The 24,861-nt window shown below is 45.2% G+C and overlaps 1 long non-coding RNA gene across 1 annotated transcript; it reads right to left on the bottom strand.

Moving 5' to 3' along the window:
• Positions 1-1,502: 1,502 nt before the first annotated feature.
• LOC116869485 lies at positions 1,503-24,631 on the bottom strand. The gene is made up of 3 exons (XR_004383045.1): positions 24,518-24,631; positions 20,663-20,775; positions 1,503-1,535 (listed from the first exon to the last, which is right to left on the bottom strand). It is a non-coding gene; the product is annotated as an uncharacterized LOC116869485 (long non-coding RNA).
• Between the last annotated feature and the right edge of the window lie 230 nt (positions 24,632-24,861).

The raw sequence follows: 24,861 nt of genomic DNA, 5'->3' as shown, positions 1-24,861 counted from the left end.
ACCCCTGCAGCCCTCGCCTCGGGAAAAGGCAGCTTTCCAGAATGTGCCAGCTCTTTGCCTCGGAGGGGTGACGATGCGGTTCCTCTTAATACAATGGGGAATTCAAAACATACAGTGCGGCCTAAAATATCAATCCAACCCAGACTCCAAGTGTTGTTGAATGTTGGAGAGGAAAGAGGGAAGTGGTGGGCGGGGGTGTAATTTGTCGGGGGGAATGACAGATGTGGGTGATCCACTTCGGATTCATCTGCCCATCTGGACTTTCAAAAGAAAAGAAAGTGGTGTGGTAACAATTTCATAGCAAAGGCCACCGGCTGGTTCATCTTCAGGGATTTTTTTCTGAGCTAACTTCTGAAAACGTCGATGCGGCCTATTGATTTCATATTAATTGGCCCTGACTGGCTGGAGCCCCGCCAGAGAAATCCCGGCACGTTGCATTCCGCAGTCCACGAACCCCCCTTCTCTGGGGCTCCCCAGGGTACAGCGTGGCTGGGTGGCTTCTGCTACGGCACGTGGATGCTTTCCTAGGAAGAACTTTTGGCCAGACTCGGGGATTCTGACGTGGAAGGAGAGTTGATGGGGAGGAAGAGAAATGAACCCTCAATGTGCATTATTAGCTATCCTGGAAACTGAGCCCACTTCATGCTTGGGGAGCGGGAGCCAAGTCGCTGAGCTCCAGAGAGAGAGAGGGGGGATCAGCAGTGGGAAGGGGATGGGTAGAGAGAGAAAGAGGACAGAGGCAGAGAGGGATTCAGAAAGAACGAGAAAAGGAGAAAGAGAGGGAAATGAAACGCCAAGAGATACAGAGATAGTGAGAGATGGAGACACTTAGAGACAGAAAGAGACAAAGTCAGAGACACAGAGAGAGAGAGAGTCCAAAATAAAAAGAAGCTGAGGGAGACATAGGGAGAGACACAGAGGACAGCGGAACAAGAGGGATGTGGAGATGGTGACGCATATTCACAGGGTCGGAGACCAAGGGTGAGGGATAAGGGTCTCATCCCGCCAAGAGAGGAAACATAGAAGCATTGGGAGGCAGCCAGAGTGCACAGGTGAGGGGATGAGAGTAAAGGGAACTCAGGCCAGGTCAGCTCAGCCCCAGAGAACCCCAGGGGCCTGAGAGCCACAACCCCCCGGAGCTCCCCTTGGGGGCCAGCTGGCTCTGTGGGGCAGTCCCCTAGGACCTCCACCTGTAGCCCCCCAGGAAGGCATGCCAGGCCTCAGCGCAGTTCACGTCCCGGGGCCTGCAGAAGTGGTTAGTGTGTTGTGGGATGGACCAGTGCCTGAGTTGTGAAGAACTGAAAACAGCACAGGAGAACAAAGTAGGGAGGAAGAAACTCACAGTAATATTTTGGAATCCTCATTTCCTACGTGCAGTTGCTAAGCAGTTTCCTGCTGTGTGCACTTCTTGTGGTCTCGAGAAGTACAGGACTATGAGAAAAGCAGGTGTTAGGGAGGTCTGCTGTGTGGTCTCTGAGTGCTCGGGTTGCGGGGGGAGGCATTCTTCCTGGGGGTCCAGGAGAAATGCAGCTCTCCTGAAAAAATAAAGAGGCATTGACTTCTGAACCTTCAGAGCCCAATTCCTGTCAAACCAACCACCACAGTGGGGGGAGAATGGTGGCCCATGATTATCTTAGGGACCACAGTCACCTAAGTCAGGAAACTGGGTCACGTGAGCTTCTCCCCCTTCTGCTGGAGCCCTGATTGTTCGGTGACAGGACAACACACCCCAAGAGTCTCCGTGCCCCCAGCCTGGGCTGTTTTTCCTCAGACACAATTCTAACCGTGTCACCTGAGGGCAAGAGTGTATCCTACCCAGTTCCCGGCACAGAGAAGGTGCTCAGTTTATAGTTAATAAATAAGTGAAAAGAGCAGCGTGATGACATCATAGATTAGTTTCAGGATCTGTAGGTCAGCCCCAGTTCCACTGTATCAGAGCTGAATGAGCTTAGAAGCAAATTGGGGTGAGAGATACAATTCCCAGTTTGTGCTCATTCAATCTCAGAAAAAGTCTTGGTCCTTTATAACCCACAGGTTTACACTGTTTTCAGGTTTTTGGTCAGCTCCCCATAACACTGCCTTTGCTTTATTGTAGCTCAGTGGGGAGGTGCCATTGCTCAGACCTGCCTGGAGATGCCAGCGGTCTGTGCCTAGAGCCCCCTGCCTCAGCAGATAAGATTTTCATTTATTTGGGACTCTACCAATTAAACTAGAACAACAGATCAACTGGCCAACTCAAGAAAAAACAAACTAAAAAAGAATTTATTGGAAAAGTACAAGTGAGTTCACAGGAAGGATAGTCAGTCCACAAATAAGCCAGGATCCATGGCAGCCTGGCAGACCAAGGTTTCAGGAACCTGTGGGTGGGCACCTCCTGTCTCAGCCCCCGGGAAAAGCGAATGCCCATCGATCCCCCCTGTGGAATGGCATTCAGAATTTCTGCAAGAGTCTGAGTGATGGAAATGGGTCAGGGGTCTCTTGACCCATCTCTCCTTTTGGCCAAGAGACGAGAGAAGATGTCACTTAAAAGTTCCACCAAGACTGGCTCTCAGTCCCACAAATACAGCATGACAAGAAGGAACAGAAGTTTCCTAATGAACAAGTTGAGTGACATTGAAAAAAAAGAAGGGAAGGGACCCTGAGAAGACAGCTGCACCTGCTCTAGGACTTGTGGGGCTCACCTGTCCTCCAGGAGAGTGAGATCACACCTCGCTGGGAGGTCATTCGTGTGCAGCAGCAAGTGCACAAGGATCACTGGGGCCCTAAGGTGGAAGGACAAAGAGGAATACATGATAGGGGGCTGACTTTTTCTTTGCTTTGCTTGTCTGGAAACCCCCATGCTATGTAGACTATCACGCTTCCCTGCATCAAACTTACATGAGAATATGGGAGGGTGTTTTCAAAAAAATAAGTCCCAGCCATTCAACCAAGTGAGCTTACCCTTTGGCAACAGTGACAATGTTTCCAGAGCTGAGATGGATCCAGGGGGGGCAGGATTGGGTCCCTTAATGTCTCAGTCGCTGCTCCCTGTTGCCCACCACCTTATCCCCAACTCTTTCTCAGGATCGCATCTGCTGTGAATGGCGTGGGGAGTCCATTTTGCTCCCCACTTACAATATTCCAAAGGCTTAGTAGAAAAAACAAAACTTTCTGCGTAGAAACCCATACCACTCCCAATTATAAGCATCAAGTTTGAAACTTGGCCGATCTTCAGGCAGAACACCTGGGCCATTCTGGCTGCTGCCCGTGGCTCAAGGAATGTGCCTCTACTTTAGTGCATCCCACACAATAATTAAAAGGACAATTTGCTTCTACATAAAGAATCACAGAATGCAGCCCCAAACCACATAAAAGCTGTTTCTGCTCGCACTGCAGTTTGGCTCTCCCTGGCCACAGTCTGTCCTAGGAATAGTGGCTGCTTTGTCTAGCGACTTCAGGAGCCACCAAAGTGGTGGGAAAATCCCCGGCCGGGTCCTCTCCCTCACCTTGCCCCACCGTTCCCATGCATCCGCTCAGAACCATAGGTTTCCCATCCGCAGATTGGAAATAAGAGTATGAACTCTGCCTTTCTCAGGGTTTGTGGGACAGATCAAAATGAGGAACTGTGTGTGAAATCACTTCAAACAATGCAAAGGCTTTGTATAAATCAACAATCGATTGCTTTGACCTCTGTGAACGTAAGACTAGAATTTCTCCAGAAGTACACACAAAGAGCAGATGGGGCAGAATTCAAAAGCACCTTGGGAGGAGGAGAAAAGAGTACAGTTTAGAAAGCACCAGTGATATTGTGAGTCCGACCCTTGAATGCAACCTCAAGTCAAGGGTGTGTTGGCAAATATTGAACAACCAGCTCTCTGGAAGGAAAGAAAAGGTCTCAGAGCAGTGACCAGTTTTTGTGGGGTCAATACTGCCTACCGCAGTCAATGTCAAGATATCACCATGACATCAACTGCCTAGCAAAATTCCTGGGAATCTGCCAAATCTCTCTCTCTCTCTCTCTCTCTCTGTCCCCGTCTCTCTCTACCCCCACTCTGAGCTGACTCCAGCACACCACTATCTTAAGTCAATGCCAAGGTTGTCTTCCATCCCAACAACCTTACCTAGTCCTGTTCACCTGCTGGATTTCCAGCAGAGCCCCCAGATTGACTAAAACAGAAAGGGATACCCCTGGAGAGTAATCTGTCTCCATGTTGTGAACGTGAGGGAGTTTGCAGGAACAAGCCCCTTTTCCACGGTGATGTTGATGCCCGAGGGCCTTCCCCAGTGAAGGGTGGCTGGATCTCCAGGGACCAAGGCTGATGAGAACAAGGCTCCCGGGCTTGGGAAGCTCAGACTGACCCACTCGACCCCCCTGGACTAGGAAACAGGAGGGTCCCTTCACGTTTCCATGTTTCCTTTGCTCTTTCCTTCACCTTTGTCTTTGTCAAACACCTCGTGCTCCCACCCTTCCCGGGCGCTGTGGCTCAGAGGATCAGTACGTGATGCTGTCTTCCCTCGGGTGGGGGAACAGTGATGATGCAATGAGAACAGCGCTGTGCTGGAGAGGAACACGACGTTATAGAGGTGGTTCACCCAGGCTGGGGAGATGAGAGAAGACATTCCAGTCTGGGCGTGGAAGTGGACAGAAGCATGCACTGCTGATAACGAGCCTTTGCAGAGCGGTGTGGAGCTGATGGACTCCAGCTCTTGTTGGAGGCACACAGCAGCCCGGGGGGGGGGGGAGGATCAACGAGGACTCACACTTTCTTCCTCCCTCCCTGTCCTGGTCCCCACAGGCGGGGGGGTGGGGGCAGGGGGAGGGGCCAGCAACCTCAAGTGGGAGAAGAGCTACAGGAGCGCCTTGCATTGTGGAGGCTTTACCGACTGATGCTTAACTGTTGAGGGTTTGATTGGAACCTTTGTATCAGTTCTTACTTCTTCAGACGATTAAGAAATGTGCTTCTGGTCAGTTCCTAATTGGCATGTGGCAGCTTCGAGGTCTCTGGAGGCTGCCTCCGTAGCGTAGGAGCCCATTTAGAAATAGCCACCAACTGGACGTTCTTTCACAGTTTCTACAGACAATAAGAGATTTTCTAAACCTGCTAGTATGGTTTTCGCCAAGGGGTAAAAACTGGGGGCATTGCAGTGTTCCAGCCTTCAGGGGCTTTTGGAACTGAAAATAAGAGGTGAGTTTTGTTGTGCTCAGTCTTGACCTCCCTCTTGATGTTTGAGAAGTGGCGCGGTGACGTCACTGACGCCCAGGGAACGTGTGGGCAGCCGACCTGCACCTGCCCAGGGAGCCCCAGACTGCCCCCCCCGCCCCAGCAGCTGATCTTTCTCCCTGGTTCTTCTGCACTAGCTGTCTCTGTTATTGGCCACTGTGGGGTCAGGCGCTCAGGCGGTCTGTATTGGCATCCACCTGGCAAATCTCTCCTCGAGGATCACATCAGGGGCAGCCGGAGTGTTGTAGATTCCTGCATCCCCCAGACCCGGCTTTCTAGGTGGGCTGTGGCCACGGGACATAGGAAAGCTGAGCGTCTCTCAGACCTGAGTGGTGCTTCTGAAGGACTACTGACTATCAGCAAACAACGAATCAGGCAGCTGTTCAGAACTCCCCAAAGGGATGGATTTTCTCTGTCTCTGTCTCTCTGTCTTTGGGCTTAGGCATGACCTAGAAAAGCAGCCCAAATCCTCCAGTAGTTCGAACTGGAAAAAGAAGTCCTTTCCAGGGTCCCAGGAATTCCTGCAAAGAAGTCTGTGGTTTCAGGCATGAAAAACTGGGGCTTAGGGAAGGAGTCCCCATCTGCCCTCCCACACCGAACACATATATCCCAGAAAAGCCACTGGGCAGCTCCAAATGGGAGGAGATTTTAACCCCAGATTCCAGCCATGGCAGGAATTATTACACAGGATAAATTCTTTCTGTCGTGCAAACAAAGAGCGGCCATGTCTCTCTGTTTTCTGGAACTTCTGTCAACAAATAGATCTAGAACAGCTTGGGTGAAGACTGCGGATTTGGGGAGAGTCAAAATGGACCGTCTTGCTTCACTTGCCTTCTGGTTGCGTCAGTCTAGACTTGGGCGCTTTTCATTTTTTCATTTTTCACATCCCCTGAGCTACGGTTCCCATCCCAACTGCATTATTTGGGAGTAAAAGTCCACCAACAGGCCTGTCTGTAAATGAAATGCACAGCACAGAGCCCGAAGCAGGTAGAGTATCTTTGTCTGATTTTGTGCTTGATTTGGTGAGAGGAGACAACTCAAAGTCCAATGCCGAGCCTCGGTTTTCTCTGGTGAAATGGGGAATGTGATAACGATGTTTTTCCTGTTATCCGGACAGCATCTGGGGGAAGATCAAAGGAAGTTAAGACTGTGAACGCATCTGTAAACTGTAAAGTGTTGTACACATAAGGGGCACCAAGCCTGGGAATCGCTCAGGACCACTGTGTCATTTGTGAGACAGTGGAAAAGAAAGGGTACTTTTGCCTTTCCTTCTCCAAAATAAGTAATGAGATGAGTAGTGTCAAAAGGAGAATCTCAAAATGAGATGAGTAGTGTCCAGGGATAGTGACACTGCAAAGGACAAACTCCTGAGTGCATCTGTAATACTGTGGTTTAAAATAAATACCTATTTGGTCTCCATTCCCTTTCCTGGCTTGGAACTCCTAAAACCCTTGCAATTTCCTAATTGTTGAAAGCAGTAGAGGTGCCTTTCATTATGTTAATGAAGCGACTTTTGGACCGCCCCTGTCGGGTAAGGATGGGAACTGATCACCAGAGGAGCCCACTATGCGATTAGAGGGTTGGAACTTTCACTCCCACCCTCCCTGGACCTCTGCGGAGTGAAGGGCTGGAGACTGGGTCCAATCACCTGTGGCCGGTGATTTAATCAAGCGTGCCTAGGCAATGAGCGCGCCTGTGCAAAACTCCAGCGGTGGGGGTTCGGAGAGCCTCCTGGTTGGTGGCCACATGAAGGTGTTGAGAAGGTCATGCTCTAAGAGGACATGGCAGCCTTGTGTCCCTTCCCGCACACCTTGTCCTACCCATTTCTTCATCTGGATGCTCCTGAGCTGTTTCATTCTGTAACAAAGTGGTCATCTTTCTCTGAGTTCTTCCAGCACTCTAGCTAATTAATCGAATGCAAGGAGGGGGTTCTTGCAACCTCTGATCCGTAGCCAGTCAGTAGGAAGGACTGGTGACAATCTGGACTTGCGATTGGTGTTTGAATGGCGAGGAGCACTCTTGTAGGACCAAGCCCTTTGCCTGTGGGGTCTGGTGCCATTTCCAGGTAAACGGTGTGAGAACTGAGTTGAATTACAAGACTGCAAACTGGTGTTGGAGAATCGCTTAGCATGGAAAGCAACCCACACACTGGGACTGGGAGGAGGAGGAGAGCATCTCAAGCAGTTTCTGCATCTAGGGTATGTGGCAGAATACCAGAGGCTTGATGCCCACGGGAGCCTGGAATAGGGAGAGCTTTCCAACTCGTCCTTGTAGCAGAGATATTCAAACAGTGCTCTCTGGCAAGCTCTTGGAGAGATGGTATTTAGTAAAAGGTTCTGGCAAATGCCAGGGAGCGTCCCTGGGTACAGGCTGGAGATGGAGGACTGAAGCTCAGAAAGGCTGAACAACTTCCACAAATTGCTGAAGGACAGAGAGCAGTCTGACCCGACTCTCTGACTCCAGAAGCACGATTTTTCTTTGTGAAGGTGAAAGAGCGCTCCCGGGCTTGGAGAGGCGGTTTCAGTGTTACTATAGAGCTCCAGGTTCATCGGCAGCTCCAGAAGTGGGCTTCTAGAAGGATTCGTTTATTCATTCATGTATCCGCTTGCTCACTGAGGAGAGCACTGAGCAGACAGGTGCGAGGAGCATGGAGAAGACCGTTGCCCTGTGGGAATTCGTCTGCGCGTGTGGTGTGGTGGGCGTCCGAATGGGACCTCTCATGGGGTCCAGGGGAAGACAAAATGACACTGCTTCTTTCAAAATGATCTAACCCTGTTGCAGTATATATCTGCAAACATTTTGGTCTTTAAGAATTAAGTGCACAGGCCCACACACACACACACACACACACAGGCACAGGCCAACTGACTGACCGACAGGAAGTGTGGACAAAAGCAGGAGTTCCTGATTCTTGTCAAAATGCAGAAAGGACAGAGGTGCCAGGAGTTGTGAAATAAGGACAGCAAATTTCACTGGAAACATGTGCAGATTTGCCCATCCTTGAGAAATCTCTCTCTGGCCCGCTTTCCTTTTCCTCCACTCCCTTCTTTCCCTGTGGCCTTTTCCAGTTTCTGCTCTGCTCCCATGTTGCTGAATCTCCACAATAAACCGTAAGTGGGCAGAGAGAGTGCGGACACATAATAGGGAAGTGAAGTCCTGTTTCTGGCCCCCGTGTTCCCCCAGCCCTGGCTCTGATGCTCTTCTGCGATCTACACTCTAGCGGGCCTCGGACCTGCCCTTTAGGATGTGGTGTTCGGGACAGCGGTGGGGGCGTGGGTTTGAATGCTACCTTGCCCCTAAGCTTTCGCATTGGCATTGGTGAGTTATTAGAATTCTAGAGGACCTGGTTTCTGAGATCATGATGGTCACTCTCTTGTAGGATGGTTTCAAGTTTTAGAGTTAATACACGTAAAACACTGAGCTGTGAACGGGCGCACACTGGGTGCCCAGCCAACCTGACTGTAATTACGAGGTTGCTGCCTTCTGTCACCATGGGTGCTCTCACCCAGCGCCCGCTTCTCTCCAGCCCTTCTCCCATCTGGAATACAATTTGCATTCGAGCCATGTGGACCCACTTGCCGTTACTGGAAGTTACCAGGAACTCCAGACTCTCCTATGCCTTGGGGCCTTTGCTCAGGCTTCCATTTTGGTAAACCTTTCCCATGTTGCAAGTTTGCTATTGTTGCAACAAATTACCACAAGCTTAGCAAGTGGAAAAAAAAAAACACACATTTATTACCTTACTGTTTTGGAGGTCAGAAGTCCAGCACAAGGCTGCATGCCTCCATGGGGGGCATCTAGGGTAGGATCCCTTTCCTCACCTTTCCGAAGCCGTCAGCATCCCTTGGCTCACGGCCCCTTCCTACATCTTCAAAGACAGCAACAGTAACTTTGGGTCCTCCCACCATATTTCTCTGACCATATCTTTGTCTCCACTTCTCCCTTGGACCATAGTAAGGAAAGGAAGATTCTCCATTTTTAAGGACTCCTGTGACAAGACGGGGCTCATGTGCAAAATCCAGACCAATCTCCCCACCTGAGGTCCTTAATCTTAGTCACATGCACAAAGTCCCTTTTCTTCTCTGTGAGGCTAGGGATCAGGACATAGACATCTTCTGGGGGAGGAGAACATTATTCTGCCTCCTACACCTAGGAAATTCTTGCATTTTCAAGACTCATCTCAGACATCATTCCTCTAGCATTTTCCAGTTCCTTTGCCAGAACAAGGGGTTTGTTTGTGCTCCCAGTACTTTGAAAATACACCGCTTTTGCATGCTTTACCACAATATTTTGCAGTAATTGGCTTAGATAATTGCTGATCCCACAGAGTTTTAAGAGACTGGGTTTGTTCACATTTTTTTCTGTTCCCAGGGCCTGATATGAGCCTCGGTTATGCTTGCTAAATAAATGAAACTAACATCTTAAGACCCAGTGCTTTTCTTCCAATGGAACACTACCTGAGACTCAAGGCCCAAGATCTGGTTTAATGTCTAATGATAGTAACTAATAACTTTCCTGTATCTGACGTTTCACAGTCATCTCTGTCGTCTTCATCTTTATTACAATCCTACAGTGAAGGCAAACCGGTTGCCACTTAGCAACTGAGAAGAATGAAACTCAAAGAGGATAAATACCTTGTCCAAAGTCATTCATGCAGCTCCTTGTTGGCAAAGTGGAGAATCTTCAAATCTCAATTATAAACCACATCAATTTTTTTCAAAAAAATGTTTTTAGCCAGAAAAGCAGTATTATGATGATGAGGGATTCATCCTGGGAAACACTTTCAACTCGGAACCTCTTAACGGCTGAAGGGGGGCCATTAATTTGGAGCAATTGGATGGTGGGGTAGGAAAAAAAAATTAAAAGGGGTGCTTGGATGACTCAGTCAATTAAGCATCCAACTCTTGGTTTCTGCTCAGGTCGTGATCTCAGGGTCTTGAGATTGAGCCCCCCCTGGGGCTCTGTGCTCAGCTCCGAATGTGCTGGAGATTCTTTCTCTCTGTCTCCCTCTGCTTGCCCCCCTCCCACTTGTGCTCCCTCTAAATAAATAAATAAAATCTTCATTTAAAAAGTTAACTGAAGGAGTACAAACTTACAATGATTACGAAATGGGTCTATTTCAGAGAGCTCTATGCATCAAAATAGTTATTTCACAATGCTACATAAACAAATTACAGAATAACTTAGAGTTCTAGCACAGGCAAACCAGACCTAAGTTCTACTCTAATAGAAATCGTAAGAGAATAGAGAAATGCTCTTGTGTGTTCCCAGCACAAGGTAGCGTGACATGCCATGGAGAGTCCCTAGGTAAGTCTGTGGGGACCGAGATGAGTATACATGTTAGCTACAGGCACTAGAGTTCATGCTATAAAGAGTCCTCCATGCACCAGCTTAATGGATGGATAAGAATTGAAAACAAGTACATTGACTCTTATGTAATTGTTTGGAAATAGTTCCTTCGGCTGTTGGAAAAGCTTCTTCCCCAATCAGGTAAAAGATCAACCTAATCATTGTGCTCGCTATCATTTATTTGCTTATTAATATTTTTTTCTCATAGATAAAGCAAAATAGAATCTTCAGCCACTCTCTATAATCTGAAATTCCAAATCAGTGGCCCTCAAATGAAGGAGGCGTCACAAACACTGTTGCCTTCATGGTCTGACAGCTATCTTTCCCAAACAGGTAGAAGTCTAGCCATCACCTAAGTGAGCTTAACGTAAAATTGTCACTGGGCCTGGAGAAGAATATTCTGAAAGCTCATGTTGCAGTGTATCTGGAGGATGTTTATTGAAAGACTATAAACATTTTCAACTTATCAAATGGATCGCCATTGGCGAGTGAAGATGTGCTCTTATGTAAGAAAGGAGTGAAGCATTAGCCCGTTTCTCAGACCATGCTGAGCATGACGGTGACCATCTCATAACAGAGTAGAGCAAGAGAACCAGTCACACGTACAGAGAAAGCCCCCTGACTCCCTCTCTCTTGGCATCACACACAGGGCTCAGACTAGTCCCCTGAGCTCATTCACTTCCATGGATCTTTGCCTTTTGCCTTCGTTATCCTTCTCCATACCCTTGAAGATCTTTCTCAAATGTCACTTCCCCCATGAAGCTTTCTTGGTATCCTCATCAAAATGAATTGTATTCTCTCTCATGTTCTCATAGTCCTGAGTTCATTTCAATCCATCGGTAACTCCTCTTCCCCACTAGACCAAGTTTCTCAAAGGCTGAATGCCCTTTTCATTTTTGTAGCCACTGATGGTAGCAATAGGGCATGACATAAAGAATGTGCTTAATAAATATTCACTCAAATAAGTTGTATTACAGTTTAACATCATCATTCAAAAGGCCTGCCCGGAACCCCACTTCCTTTTAATAACTGTGTGTATAAATACAAGTACGCGCATAAATCTCCCACTGTGTCATGGAATTTCAGAAACTGGAAAGTCATAATTAATGAGACACAGATATACAATGTATGAAACGTGCAGGATGGGCAACCTTGGAGTCAAGGAGGAACCACACCCTTCTCCACATTATTGAGACAAAGCTACTCCTCGTGGCCATATTTGTGTCATAGCTGTAATTTTTTACCAGTGTGCTTTCTACTTTATGATTCAGTTATCTTTGTTATAAAAGAGTTTGCAATTACACAGTGACTCCTGCCTCACTAAATCAGAATTGGGCTGGATGCCAGGAGTTAATTTTTTGGTTACTTTTTTGAAACTCGAACCATTTTCCCAAAGAAACTTTTTGAACGTGTACCTCCCCGAGCTTTCCCATGAAAATCTGTTTAACTCCTTTATCCTCACCAGTGCTTTTATGAATACAAGTTCAGTGTCACTGAGTAGCTGATGGAAATGTACTTGGGAATGTAGAAATAGTAGTAAGATGGAGAAAGAAGCAGGGATGGAGCAGGCTTATTCCTTGACACAATTTAAGTGTCAATTCCTCTAGGAAGTATTTCCTCATACCCCCCCCTCCAAGGTAGGTTATGGACCTCATTGATTGACTCCTTCAGCTTCTTGGGCTTGTTTTTTTGTTTTTTTTTTCTCTTTTCTTTTCTTCATAAGCCTAGGATCATTAGGCACTATATCCCCAGGGACAAGAACAGAACCTAACATCTCTCAGGTTCTGAATGAATGAATGACCAATTCTGGGCACTACTAACTTGTAAATCCTCTTGTATTGGTTAAGTTCTTTGGTAAGATGCTACAGAAACCAACTGAGGCCAATGTAAGTCAAACATGGAATTTACTGGAATGAGAGAATTGCTCAGATATACAATCAGACATGCTCTTGAAACACTCCAGGCAACAGGCTAGATAACTAAACAGACTTTTCAAGTCACTATCTTTTGGGTGACTCTTAACCATTTTATTCAGTCCTCATGTGACTCTGCTTAAGATTCAAATTCCAGGATTGGCTTCATGAGGTTTAGGAGAGATGGGGGCATCTTGATGGGTTTACCAGGACTGTATCCAGTGGAGGAAAAGGAGTTCCCCAAATGAAGAAGGGAGATGGGGAGAAGAATACAAGGCAGGAAAAAACAAAGCAGCATTTTGTACCAGCTTATTTTCACGAGCAAGAATATCCCACTCTTCTATTCATTAAGACTGTGGACACAGGGTTACCTGCAAGGTCATGCTTCAGTTTTTCAGTTTTTCATACAGCATCTCCGAACAAGATAGGACTTCTCCAGTAACAGGGATTGCCCTTCTTAGCCAGTCAGTCCAGACTTTCAATTTTTCTTCCAGAATCGTATGGATGTTAAGAAAAAAATGCCTATCCAGCTGTCTAGTGCTCTATCTGACTGTCCATCCATACATCCATCTTTTTTTTTTTTAATTAAGTTGAATTTTGCCTCCCCAAAACTTCTGTCCATTTCAACCCCTCTCCCCACCCCAGGACAAATTAGCTACTTCTTCCAGAGAGCGATCTCTTAACCTTGACTTGGTGCCTTTAAAACTCTATGACCCATATCTCCCCACCACATGGCCACTACAGGTACAATGTCTCTCACTAGGGAGGGCTCATATGGCACACTACTCCACTTTTGGCCTTGGTGCTTTCTAAGGATCATACCTGTACCTCTCCCTAGCTCTGCCACCCTTGACTGGTTCGTGGACTTCTGCCCACCTGGTGCCAGAGCACCCTCCTCACACCAAATATTCTCATTCTCTCTTGCATCAAAGGTGTTGGCTTTGCCATGAGGTAAATCATGTTCCAATCTGGGTCCAAGTCTTCCTCTTCATATTCCCAGAGAGCAAATGCTTCAGCTTTCTGAAACTCAGTTTCTTGATCTGTAATATGACACAATGCCTATGGTTAGCAGGTCGTTTATGAATATTATCCATATTACAGAATAATATTTAGGAAAATTGTCATGATACTTTGAAAGTAGATGATTAGCAGATGGTAGCTGTTACAATGGTCTTTTTAAATATGGATTTTATCATTTACAAAATTGTAAAAGTTATAATTTATCCAGTTAAATATATGTATATAAACTTCTGAAAGATTCTCTCCTAGAATGATATTGCTAGGCCAAAGAGACTACGCCTTTTGCATTTTAGTAAATCTTAATAAATTACTATCTATTGAAAACAAGCATTATCAATTATATTCATAATAAGAGTTGTTGCTTCTTCCCACCCTTACCATAACTTGATGTTTTTAGTATTTTTCATGTTTTACAAACTATATGGGCTTAAAGAGGGATATGATAGATGGCTTTCTGTTTTGCTGATTACTAGTGAAGATCACCATCTTTTCCTGTGTTCAATAGCCATTTGTATTTTCTAGTCTGTGAACTACCTTCTTTTGTCATTTACCTATTTTTTTTTGGATCATTTGTAATTTATTGAACAGCTGAAGCTCTTTGCATATTACTTATACTAACCCTTTGTGTCCTATGTAACAAATATTTTTTCCCAGTATGTTTTCTATCTTTTAATCTTGTTCAGATTCTTTTTCCAATGAAAAAAATTCTAATTTAAATTGTCATATTTATTGTTTTTTTGTCCTTTCCCCCCCTTTTTTATGCTTAAGACTTGCCTATCCCAAGAATATATTTTCTTAAATAGTATTATAATGTTTTTGAAATATTTAGGTTTTTAATCCATCTGAGTTTATTTTTGAAGTGGTATAAAGTGCTGTATGCATTTAATGAATAGTCAGTTGCTGACTTAACATGTCCCTTTTATGATATACTAAATTCAGAGTAAATTATATCCTTGAGTTAATTTCTAGGTTCTCTGTTCTCTTCCACTGAGTTAAATTGATGTTTTTGCATCAATACCAAAACTATTTTGATTACTCTAACACATATGACATATTGTATAATACCCATATATTACATATTATTTATTTCACATGTAATTTTGCATATAGGCACATAGAGTTAAATTTGGAGGTAGAAATATGTCTATGGGATTTCAGAGGTAAAATAATTTATTTGTAATTTGAGAATTCAGAGAACAATTTGATGGGGAGGTAGCCTTTGAGCTGTACTCTAAGTAGGACTGATCATGACTGACAAATCAAAGTGCATTCCAAGAAAAAGGAATTGCTTTAGCCAATGACATAGGCAAGAAATTATAGGTTATGACCCATCCATCACCAAGCCATAAGAGTAAGTATTGTAGTTTGGTCAGAATGTAGGGAATGTTTGGAAAGGAGAGATGTTGGAAATAAAGCCAAGAGAGTCGGTTTGGGGCATCATCAGAGAAGCTCCAAGGCTAGACAGGATGCCCCATCTTGATTTTGGGCCCAGGAACGAGCCCCGAAAGGGGTTAGCGTTGGCATGACCTTGCCTGGGTTTTAGAAAGATAATGGGTGGAGAATTAATTCCAGGAAGCCAGGCAGGGAGACGGGGAGAATAATCCAGTCACTGTTGTGGAGATTTGAGATTTTCTGCAGATCAACAGGCCTAAAACGGTGGTAGCCAAAGAAACATTTCAGCATTATTTTGGTCAGCATTTTCTATTTTGTTCCTAATACACTCTATTACAGGGAACTTATTGGGGATTGCAGGACCAAAAGTCTTATATTTATGCAACAAACAAAGAACAGAGGTGACTTTCCCACTTTTTTCTCCTCTGAAAGGCCTCCAGGTTACTTCAAGGTTACTGCATTTCATGCAGTCTGAGTGTTCTTGTAACAGACCATCTTTTAGGACCTCGTTTCTGGCCACACCCTCTATCTTGTTCAGGGTTCTGACTTGGCACTACTGACACTGGGCAACAGATAATTCTTTGCTGTGGAGGCTGTCCTGGGCACTGATGTTCAGTAGCATCCCTGTCTTCTATCCCCTAGATGCCAGTAGCGCCTCCCCCCCCAGCCAGTTGTGACACCAAAAATATCTTCAGGTATTACTAAATGTCCCCTGAGAATCCCTCATCCAGTGGGCCCTTGAGCCAAGTTCTCTCCGGGTGAACTGGTAGCAGACCCAAGAGGTTAGTGATGCTGAGATGGTTGACAACACTTGGACTTCCGTGTCGGGCACCACCCCAACCCTGCTGCTTAGTAGCTGTAGATCCTTGGACAAATCACATACAAGCTCCCTGAGTTTCAGTCTCCTTGCCAAGAAAATGAAGGTAATACTAACTACTTCACAGCATTGTTTTAGAGATTAGATGAGATGACGTGTGTGCAAAGAGACAAATGCAGTGCTTGGCACGCTACAGCTGCTCAATAAGGATGTGCTGACTCAGAGGCAGTTATCTTCCTCGCTCCAATGTAGTTTTTCTCCATACAAAGGGAGACTTTTATCTTTGTTGAAAAATGCTTTAAAATGCCCACTCTTCAGCTCAACCTAACTTCTGGGTTTTAGCGTCTCACTCCTTTTTTATACAAGGCATATGAAGAATGTTAAGCGATAGCCAATAACCTAGGGGTATGGGCCCATCACCAGTCCACTTGGGAGAGCTGCCTCCGTGTCAACATCTGAAGTAATGTCGTTCTGAGAAATGCCACAGCAACCCAGCATAAACCCGCACCCCGGTTGGGCTGCTGGGGCAGTTCCATCAAGATTAGAGCCTCTGGAGTATCAAGGATGAGAGCGTGAAGAGCTGAAAATGGTCGACCTTCATTTTACCTGTGGAGATTCTCGATGGTCATTTCCTGTGAAGTTTTATGACCGTAATTCTTTTTCTATCGCTTCCTCTTCCTTCTGCCTCCTTTTTCTTTTTTTACTAAGAGTTGATTCTGTCATTCAACCTTTACTCTCTTCCTCTCACCATCTTCAGGAAATTTACCATTTTGATTACGGGTTCCCTTCCCCCCTTTCCTTCACCTCTGTTCGGTATCATTGACTTCTTCTCTCCCTCTCTGCATCCGTCTCTTAACTTCTCATTACATAGTTAGTATTCACTCTTTTTTTTTTTTAACATTATGCTCCCTATTCATAATTTTCAAAGCAGAAGACGTGAACACCAAATCTTTTTTGTATTTTACTCACATTTTAATTATATGTAAAATTTCCAAATCTTCCTGACCCCTGGGGAGAAAGGTTTCCAGCACTCCAACACAGTTCTCCAACTTCATATCTTCCTGTCATCAGTGCTCTCACAGAAATCCGTTAGGATCGTTCTACTTTTTTTTTTTTTAGCAGCTGGTTTAGGCAGAGCTGGGGGAAATTAATGTGCAAGTGTGTGAAAAACACTGGGTATTTAGACAGCACTGTTGTTTCAAGAATCTCTGAAGGGACTGACTACTTTTAACAAGACTAGAAATGGAATCATTAGCACTCACCTCAGCTGGATTTCTGCTAAAAGAGAAACAGTCACTGCCCCCACAACACCACTACCCGTCCTTTCCAGTTCCTCATTCCTTGTGCTCCCTCTTCAAACATGGCAGGACCCTTCGTCTCCTTGGCAATTGTCCTGCAGCTGCTCATGGATGGTGTGCTGGAAACTGAGGGCTGATAATTATCTTGGACAGGAGCCCAGGAAAACCACCTTTTGCACGTAGTAGGCACTCATTATGGAATTGAATGGAGGCCGTAGTTGCCCCATACCTGGGGGTGGAATTTGTATCTTAAAACAACTCCCCATGATTTAATCTTTAGTACCTTGTACAACATGTATACACACCAAATAAACACAACACAGAAGGATTTCAAAGAAGCGCTGGTGTTTGCTTTTTTGTAGGTTGATCAAACAAGGGTGGAAAATAAGCCAGGGCCTTGGTTTTAAAAAAGTTTTCTCTGGAAAGGGCCCACCAGTTTCTTGGGAAACTTTACTGATCTGGGCCAGCGCCAGGATTTGGGTGTTTTCACAGAGACACCCCCAAACCCTATAGGAGAAGAAACCTAAAACACAACCAACTGAACGGGCACACATAGGTGAGCACCCAGTCTGTTTTTGGAATCCAGGCTACCTATTACGCTGTTTGTGAGCCCTCCTTACTGCTCGGAGAAGGCCACTTTGCTTCCCCTCTTTGATCTCATAGCATTTCCTATGCACCTTGTTTTCTTCCCTTAGTATACCGCATTGTAACGATTCCTTTTCTTATCTCTCCCCATTCCTTGAAGGCAAAGACAAAATGTTTATTCTTCTCTGTATCTATACAGAGTCTAGCACAAAGTCCAGCCCAAAGACTGATCTTAAAAAAAAAAGTCCTTATGGAGGGCCAAATCCTGTCCACTGTTTCTGTAAGTAAAGTTTTATTGATATGCAGCCATGCTCATTTTTTTTATGTATTATCTATGGCTGCTTTCCTCCTACACAGGCAGAGCTGAGTAGTTGCAAGACAGAATATATGACTCTCAGATCCTAAACTACTCACTTTCTGGCCCTTTACAGAAAATGTTTGCCAGCCCCTGCACTAGGATACCCAGCCAGTTTAACGCAGCCAGCCAAAATGGGGCCAAAAGAATATTAACTAGAATTAGGGAGCCCAGGCTATCACTGAAATGAGAGAGCCCATTCTGTCTTCTCTCACAGAGACCTTATCTTTTGCTTCAAAAACCTGGAACTCATCTCACCTTTCCTTTTTCCACATTTGGTTTTTATTCTCATTCACCCCTCTAGGGTGTTTCTTCAATATTTTTTTCTTTCATTCCAGTAATGCAATATGATTTATCCACTAAATATTCTTCTTTGAAGCATGTTTTATATCATAGTAAATAATACTAATAACACCAAGTGAAAAAATCAAAATACAGAAATTCATGTACAGTCTAATTCCAGCTAATGTTTGCAAAAAGCAACGCTCAGGGACAGAAAGGAAAAAATACACTACAGTGTCACAAGTGATTGCTTCTAGTTAACTAAATTTGGGTAATTTTCACTCTTTCCTTTATCCTCTGATATATTTACAATAGCAGTGAATCTATCCTCTCAGCCAAGTGTCTTGTGATTTAAGCAGTCGTGATTTCTGTGCTTCTGTTATTACATAGACACTGTCTCTAATAGGCCCTCCCACATTGCTACATGTTAGACTCACTCGTAAATCCTACCTATGATTCATCGACATCATATTTGTGAAACTGCTTTGGATAAAACTCACTGTGTATGTGGAAAATATTGTTAGCTCTGTTTTTTGTAATCTCATAAAAAAAAAAAAATTCAGGTCATCCCCGAAGTCTAATTTGTGAGATTAATTCTATTCATCAGGTCTGTTCATGAAGTCTGATTCCATTTTTTCAATTGCTTCCTTTAAGTAAGTTCTTTCTAATCCAGATTTCTAGCTTCTGCCAGAAGCTCTGCAGTTTTGATAAAGTGGAAAGATATGGGACATGGTGCCTTCAGAGGTGGTCTCCAACCCCAGCTTTGTTATCAATCAACCATGTGGCCTTGGGGAAGTCACTCCAGCTCAGAGACTCAGTTTTCTCATCTGCAAAATGGGGTTGGTTCCAAATAATTCCCTGGGTTCCTGGAAGGCTTAAAGAGAACCATTTTCATACAAGCATCTACATCGGTTTAATACTCGGTAGATGGTTGATAAATAGTCTTGTATTTTTTTTTTAAAAATGCTTTGAAAACCAGTGAAAGTGCTTGTTATGGAAGGAAATGCAAGGTGCTTCCAGTGGAAGAGCCCCAGGCAGAAATGGTACTTCCTGTCTCTCTGACTCAGCCAGAAGCAGGAAGAATGTTCATTCTCGTGCTCTACTAGCTACATTCTGTAACCTATCTGAAAGATGAGTCAGGGGACCCAGGCCTACCTTTGCCTTTAGTTTGCTATACAGTTTAAATGGGCCCCCTGTTTGCTCATCTGTGACATGTAGGCTTTGGAAGAGAATCTTTGTAAGGTTTTAAATTTCTAATACAAAATACCGTGGTTTCAAAAGATTGCAGAAGTGTGTCATATTGTGCAAATAAGTCCATAAAAATTTTTAAAGTATCCTCTCTAGAAAGGAACACATGCAACATAAGCACAGCACTTCTGAGTTTACTGGATCTTTCTCATCCCCGACCCTCAGAAGAGTCCTGGGAGGCCGGGGAGGTCGGGAAAGCCAGGATTACGATTTCATGTAACAGAGAAGGAAAATGGTCCCATGGCCACATAGCTAGTAAGTGAGTGAACCTGCATGTGACCCCAGGTCTTCTTAATCTCTACTTTTTCTAACTTTCTACTCCCCCAAGAAGAATACATTTAAGTAATCTGTTTGCCAACCTTGAAGACTTTAAGTTTCCAGTGAATCTTTAATTAAATTACCCACATATATTCTGTTTGATGAGCTCTTCCCTGTTCTGCTTGAGGATTTACCAGCAGGGAAAATCCATTTGCACAGGGTCATCTTAACAATGTCCCCAGTCTAGATTTTACTGAAGGGGAAGAGAGAGACACTCTTCCAGAGCGCAGCTGGAAATGTCACCCACAGCAAACTGAGCAGAAGCTCTCCGTCCCACGACCTCAGCAGGAAGCTGGGGGAGGGTCACTTCAACAGAACTCCCACTGGCTCCATGCATGGGCGAAGCACCTGCTTTAGTAGAAGGTTTCCTGGACCGGAGGCCAAGTTTAGCTGAGCACTCAGGGCAAGCTACCTATGCCCTCAGGGTCTCAGTGACCCCCACAGACACCTCTGTCAAGTAAGGCCTGACAGACTTACCCTTGACTTTAATCAGTCAGTGAGTCTGTCTTTTCTTCTAAGAAATCTGCCCTGCCTCTTCCAGAAAGGACCATGGTCCTTGCTCTCTATCCCTATATCATAGACTTTGATGACTATACTACCTACTTACCTCTTATATTATTATTATTATTATTATTATTATTATTATTATATGCTCACTTATCTATCTCTCCTACTTGACCTCTTGAAGGTAGTAGGGACTATATGATATTTTTTCTCTCTCTCAGGGTGAGTGTGTGTATATATATATATATATATTTTTTTTTTTTTCCTGTCTGAGCTATTCAAGACCCATAGGCATTGAGATTTAGTGTTTGCGACATTATACCCTAACAGTATCTTCACAATGGCCTCAGAGACCCGACGGGACGTCCCCTACCCCTTACCTCTCTGAGTCTCCATCCTCTCTCCACATCACTCATTCCACCATAGCCCCCATGGGCTTCCTTGCCCTTTGAGGAACTCTTCTCACTTTCTGCACTGCCACTCCTGCCGAAACCTGTAGGCCAACATCATCACTTCCTTCATGTCTTTGCGCGATCTCACCATCTTAATGACTCCAGACGGACCGCCTGCTTAATTCTCCAGCCCACTTCCAAAGCCCCCTGACACTCCTTCCTGTGCTCACTGTCTCTTCTGTCCCACAGTGCTATCAACTTAGAGCATTCTGTCTATGGCTGTGATTTTCATTTCTTGTCTGTCTCCTTCTCTAGAACAGAAGCCGCATGAGGGAAGGGCTCTATGTTCTGGTCACTGGTATACCTCACATCCCTCGGAAAGTGTGAGGCACAGAGTAACTGCTCACGTACAGTTGTTGAATTGAATTAAATCTGTCTATTTCTTTTCTTTTTTTTCCTGCTTCTTGAGCTATGTAAGTCCCTCAGGACAGTCAGGCTGAGCTCTTTCAGTATTTTGCACTTAAACATTCCAGCTGATGACTTTGATTCTCCCCTGGTCTTTGTGCAAATGTCACCCTAATGACATAGAGTCCCATGGCATAGCTTTACCCATGGGAAGTGATGAGTTCTCTGATAATACAGATCTCATCATTCCATAGGAATGGCTTTTACCTTTTAAAAATAATCGGGTCTCTCCTTATACCATAGTTTCAAAACTGAAATTTCTAAATGGGTGGAGGCCCCTGAAAGGTGAGGTGAGTTCCCCTACCTTGGTGAGTTTGGGGCTGGAGCAGCAACCCCTTTCTGTGGGCTCACCTTCCCACTTGCATTGTCTTTCCGCCTCTACGAGTCATTAACTGTGCTAATCACAACTAAAACAAAGCTAATAATTGCTTCTTGGAATGTTGTGTAATGCCATGGAATGCTGCCACAGGCCTCTGAGAATCAGCCCCTCACTCTGCTCGGAGTAATTTCTCAGGGATTTTAACTCGGCTTGTCTTTAAGCTGAATGTTTATCATTTTCCATTTTATTGTTTCTGGCCCCTCCCCTGTCTTTGAAGTTTCTGAAATCTTTAAGCACTTGGCTGGTCTCGATACACCACAGGTCTTCTCCCTCAAAGAGGGCACCTGGCCAAGAGAAAGGAATCGGAGCTCCTCTCCTGGCTGTGCCTATAAAACAATGCGACGGCCCCGCTCCCTGCCATTTGAAACGTGAGCTGTGCTAGAAGTACAGATAATGCAGCATGTTCCAAGGAGATTAGAATATCCCGGTGGGATTTTGGGTGAAAGGAGAGGGAAAGGATTGAGTCCTTGGCACACCGTGTAACCCTCTCTTATCCAGACCGCCGTGTCTACGAGGGAAGGTCAAGGATATCGACCCACAGCCACCCTGCTTTGTGAAAAGCTACAGAGGAGCTTAGAGCTAGGCATTTTCCATGAAACTATGTGCTTCTTCTCTTCTGGACTATTTGGCAACCTCCATCAACAGTTATCCTTTTCTCGACTTCGATAATACTAGCCAAGTGAAGAGAGATCTCTTCCCTACCTCCCACATCTCCCAGAGTTTTTAGCTCCTTTGACACTTTCCAAGAGGAAGAATGGGCTCAAGTCACCGTGCCATAACGAGGCCCTGGATACCTCAGCTCAGAGCCCAGAGGGAGCATTCACATTGAAAAGAAAATGTGTCCTATATTTGAAGTTTAATTCTCATGAATAAGATCTGGGCCCAAATCAACTTTATTCTTTCAAAGGCTCGGTCATAAATCTGGAAGTTAAAGAGGCGGAGGCCACTGGACCACGTCGCTGATTCCCTCTGCCACCCGGTTGACGCTGGAATCTCAGCTACCGGGTGCCAGGCAGCTGCTCCTCCTCTCTCTGGGTGTTTCCGTGGATGGTGAGCCCCTGACTCCCAGAGGCGGCTCCATCTGTAAACATACTATTGCTTTGGACTGTTGGTATTATTAGAAACCTGTCACGATATGGTCTGAATGCCTCCTAAATTAGTAGCTATCTCTTGAAAAATATCAGGATCTCATGGTCCCCATTACTTCCTAGGAATTCCGAAGGAAATTTGTAGGCTGCACCCTTCTGTAAAGGTAGACACTTGTGACATCTTCCATCTGCCAATGCTTGACACGGTAGCTGCTCAGGGGGTCTCAGGACACTTTACGTCACCCGTACTAGTCCAGGCTGCCGGTGTTCTTGTTTTCTCTACCTCTGTCTCTCTCTCTCTTCCCTCTCTCTCTCCTTCTCACTCCTGATTCACTAGGAGTCAAAGCACCACCTTCTTCCTATCTCCTCGTAGCCATCGCTCTTACCACCCACAGTCTGTCGTCCCGTTCAGGGATCCCTGCCTCACTCCCAACACAGGGGTGGCAAGAATCAACTTTTTCCTTCCTAGGAGAGTCTTAAGATCTCCCTACCAAACAGGCCCCTTTTATGCCAGGAGAAGAGTTTTAGAATAGTTTAAATTATACACACAGACACATATACATACACCATTCCAATATGAAGCATTCGGATTAATGCATTGCCTTAAGGCAGTTTCCCCAGAAGCAGACCTTAAGATGATAATTCAAATGCAAGTGATTTATTAGGCAAATGTCCCCAGAAGAAGCTAAAGAGAAAGGAGAGGAGGAAGGGAAGGAAGGCACACAAGGGTACAGTTCCAGGGAAAGTCCAGCCTCGGCTTGATCGCACAGGAGGCTCTGAAGTAGAAATAACACCTGAGTTCATCCAGGTTCAAGACAAGGGAGCTGAGGGCTCAGGTTCTTCGCTACAGTTCGTCATGGGCCAAGGGCCACCCAGAACATTTAAAAAAAACCCTGTATCTGAGCTATTGGGCATAATGGCTCCGGTATCCCAAGGGAGCCAACGGTTAGAAACGAAGGCAACGGAAGCCAGAGAAGGAGTGCCTAGAAATGTAGAAGGGATCTGAGGGAGTCTCGCCAGAGCATCAATATGTCCACTCATTCACCCCTGCCCCTCCCAGGGAGTCTGATTGGCCCCTAGGCTTTCTGGACCTCTAAGGTACTGTCTCCACAGTGAGAAATGGTCAACACGCTTTTCATGGATTTCTCAGGGTCGGGTGGGCCTCTGAGTGGAGAGAACGCTGTGTAGGTCCACACAGGCTCTTTGGCACGCATCCACACTGCGATGGACACTGTTCAAGTGAATCTTTTGAAGCTGCTTTATAGAGGCTGTTGCGAAGCCATGTTTGCTGACCCTCTGTGTGCATATGAACTTGGTCATGTCCCCTCTTTCACTAGAGTTCTCTATCCAGCTGTCCATCAAGACCAGTCGAATCGCTTTCTATAAGACAATAAAGAACTTTCATGAACAAAGCAGAGTGTGTCTCCCAGGTGTGCAGATGCTGATACTTCTCGGAAGGCGGTGTGTGTGTGTTTATGCAAAATCACTCACATAAAGCTCCTCACAAAACCAAATACATACCGAGATCAAGCTGCTTTTACTTTCCTTACAGTAAACAAACCCAAATCTAGAGAACTATCGAATCAGGTCTTTATCTTTGTGGGTATATTCTTAGTTAATTTTCCAGTAATAACTACTAGACCTCTGATGCTTCCTCATTTCATACCCAAGAACCTAGTAACATGACAAGAAAATCTCAAGGCGCCGCCATTTCAGTTTTTACCAGAGTTTTAAGGGTCCGACGTTAGTTTCTGTTTTCTCTCGCTTTCTCAAGTGAATAAAAGCATGTGTTCTTTCTCCTTCTCCCAATATCACCTAAAAAAGCAGGAGAACAAAAGCCCCAGAGAGCAAAGCTCTTAAGTCAAACCAGTCCACGCAAGTTAGACTGTCATGTCTTTTAACAGAACTTACCCTGTTTCGTCTGACACCCACTCTAATCCCTGGCACATGGTGGCAAGCATTCAGCAAGGGAGTGCTGCTGGTTCCTCCCTCCCTCCCCTCCAGGAACTCTGGCCCCACCAGATTTCTTCCTCCAGGCTCCGGGGCAGTCCCCTGGAGTCTTGACTGGAGAACTTGTTTCATTATTTATCCTGTTGTCCTCTACTCCCACAGAGACAAAGAAGTGAATACATCCACGTATCTGAGCACTTACCATGTACCAGGCACCTTCCATCCATCATCTTATTTTAATCCTCACAGTGCTCCCTGTGAGAAAAATTGTTTTCCCCCTTTTAGATACAAGGAAACTGAGGTAC

This window comes from Lontra canadensis, unplaced genomic scaffold, assembly GCF_010015895.1.
Source record: "Lontra canadensis isolate GAN:19392208 unplaced genomic scaffold, GSC_riverotter_1.0 scaffold19, whole genome shotgun sequence".
In the NCBI taxonomy this organism is placed as follows: Eukaryota; Metazoa; Chordata; class Mammalia; order Carnivora; family Mustelidae; genus Lontra; species Lontra canadensis.
The sequence above is the reverse complement of the archived record's forward strand: the minus strand, read 5'-3'. Positions and strand labels throughout refer to the sequence as shown.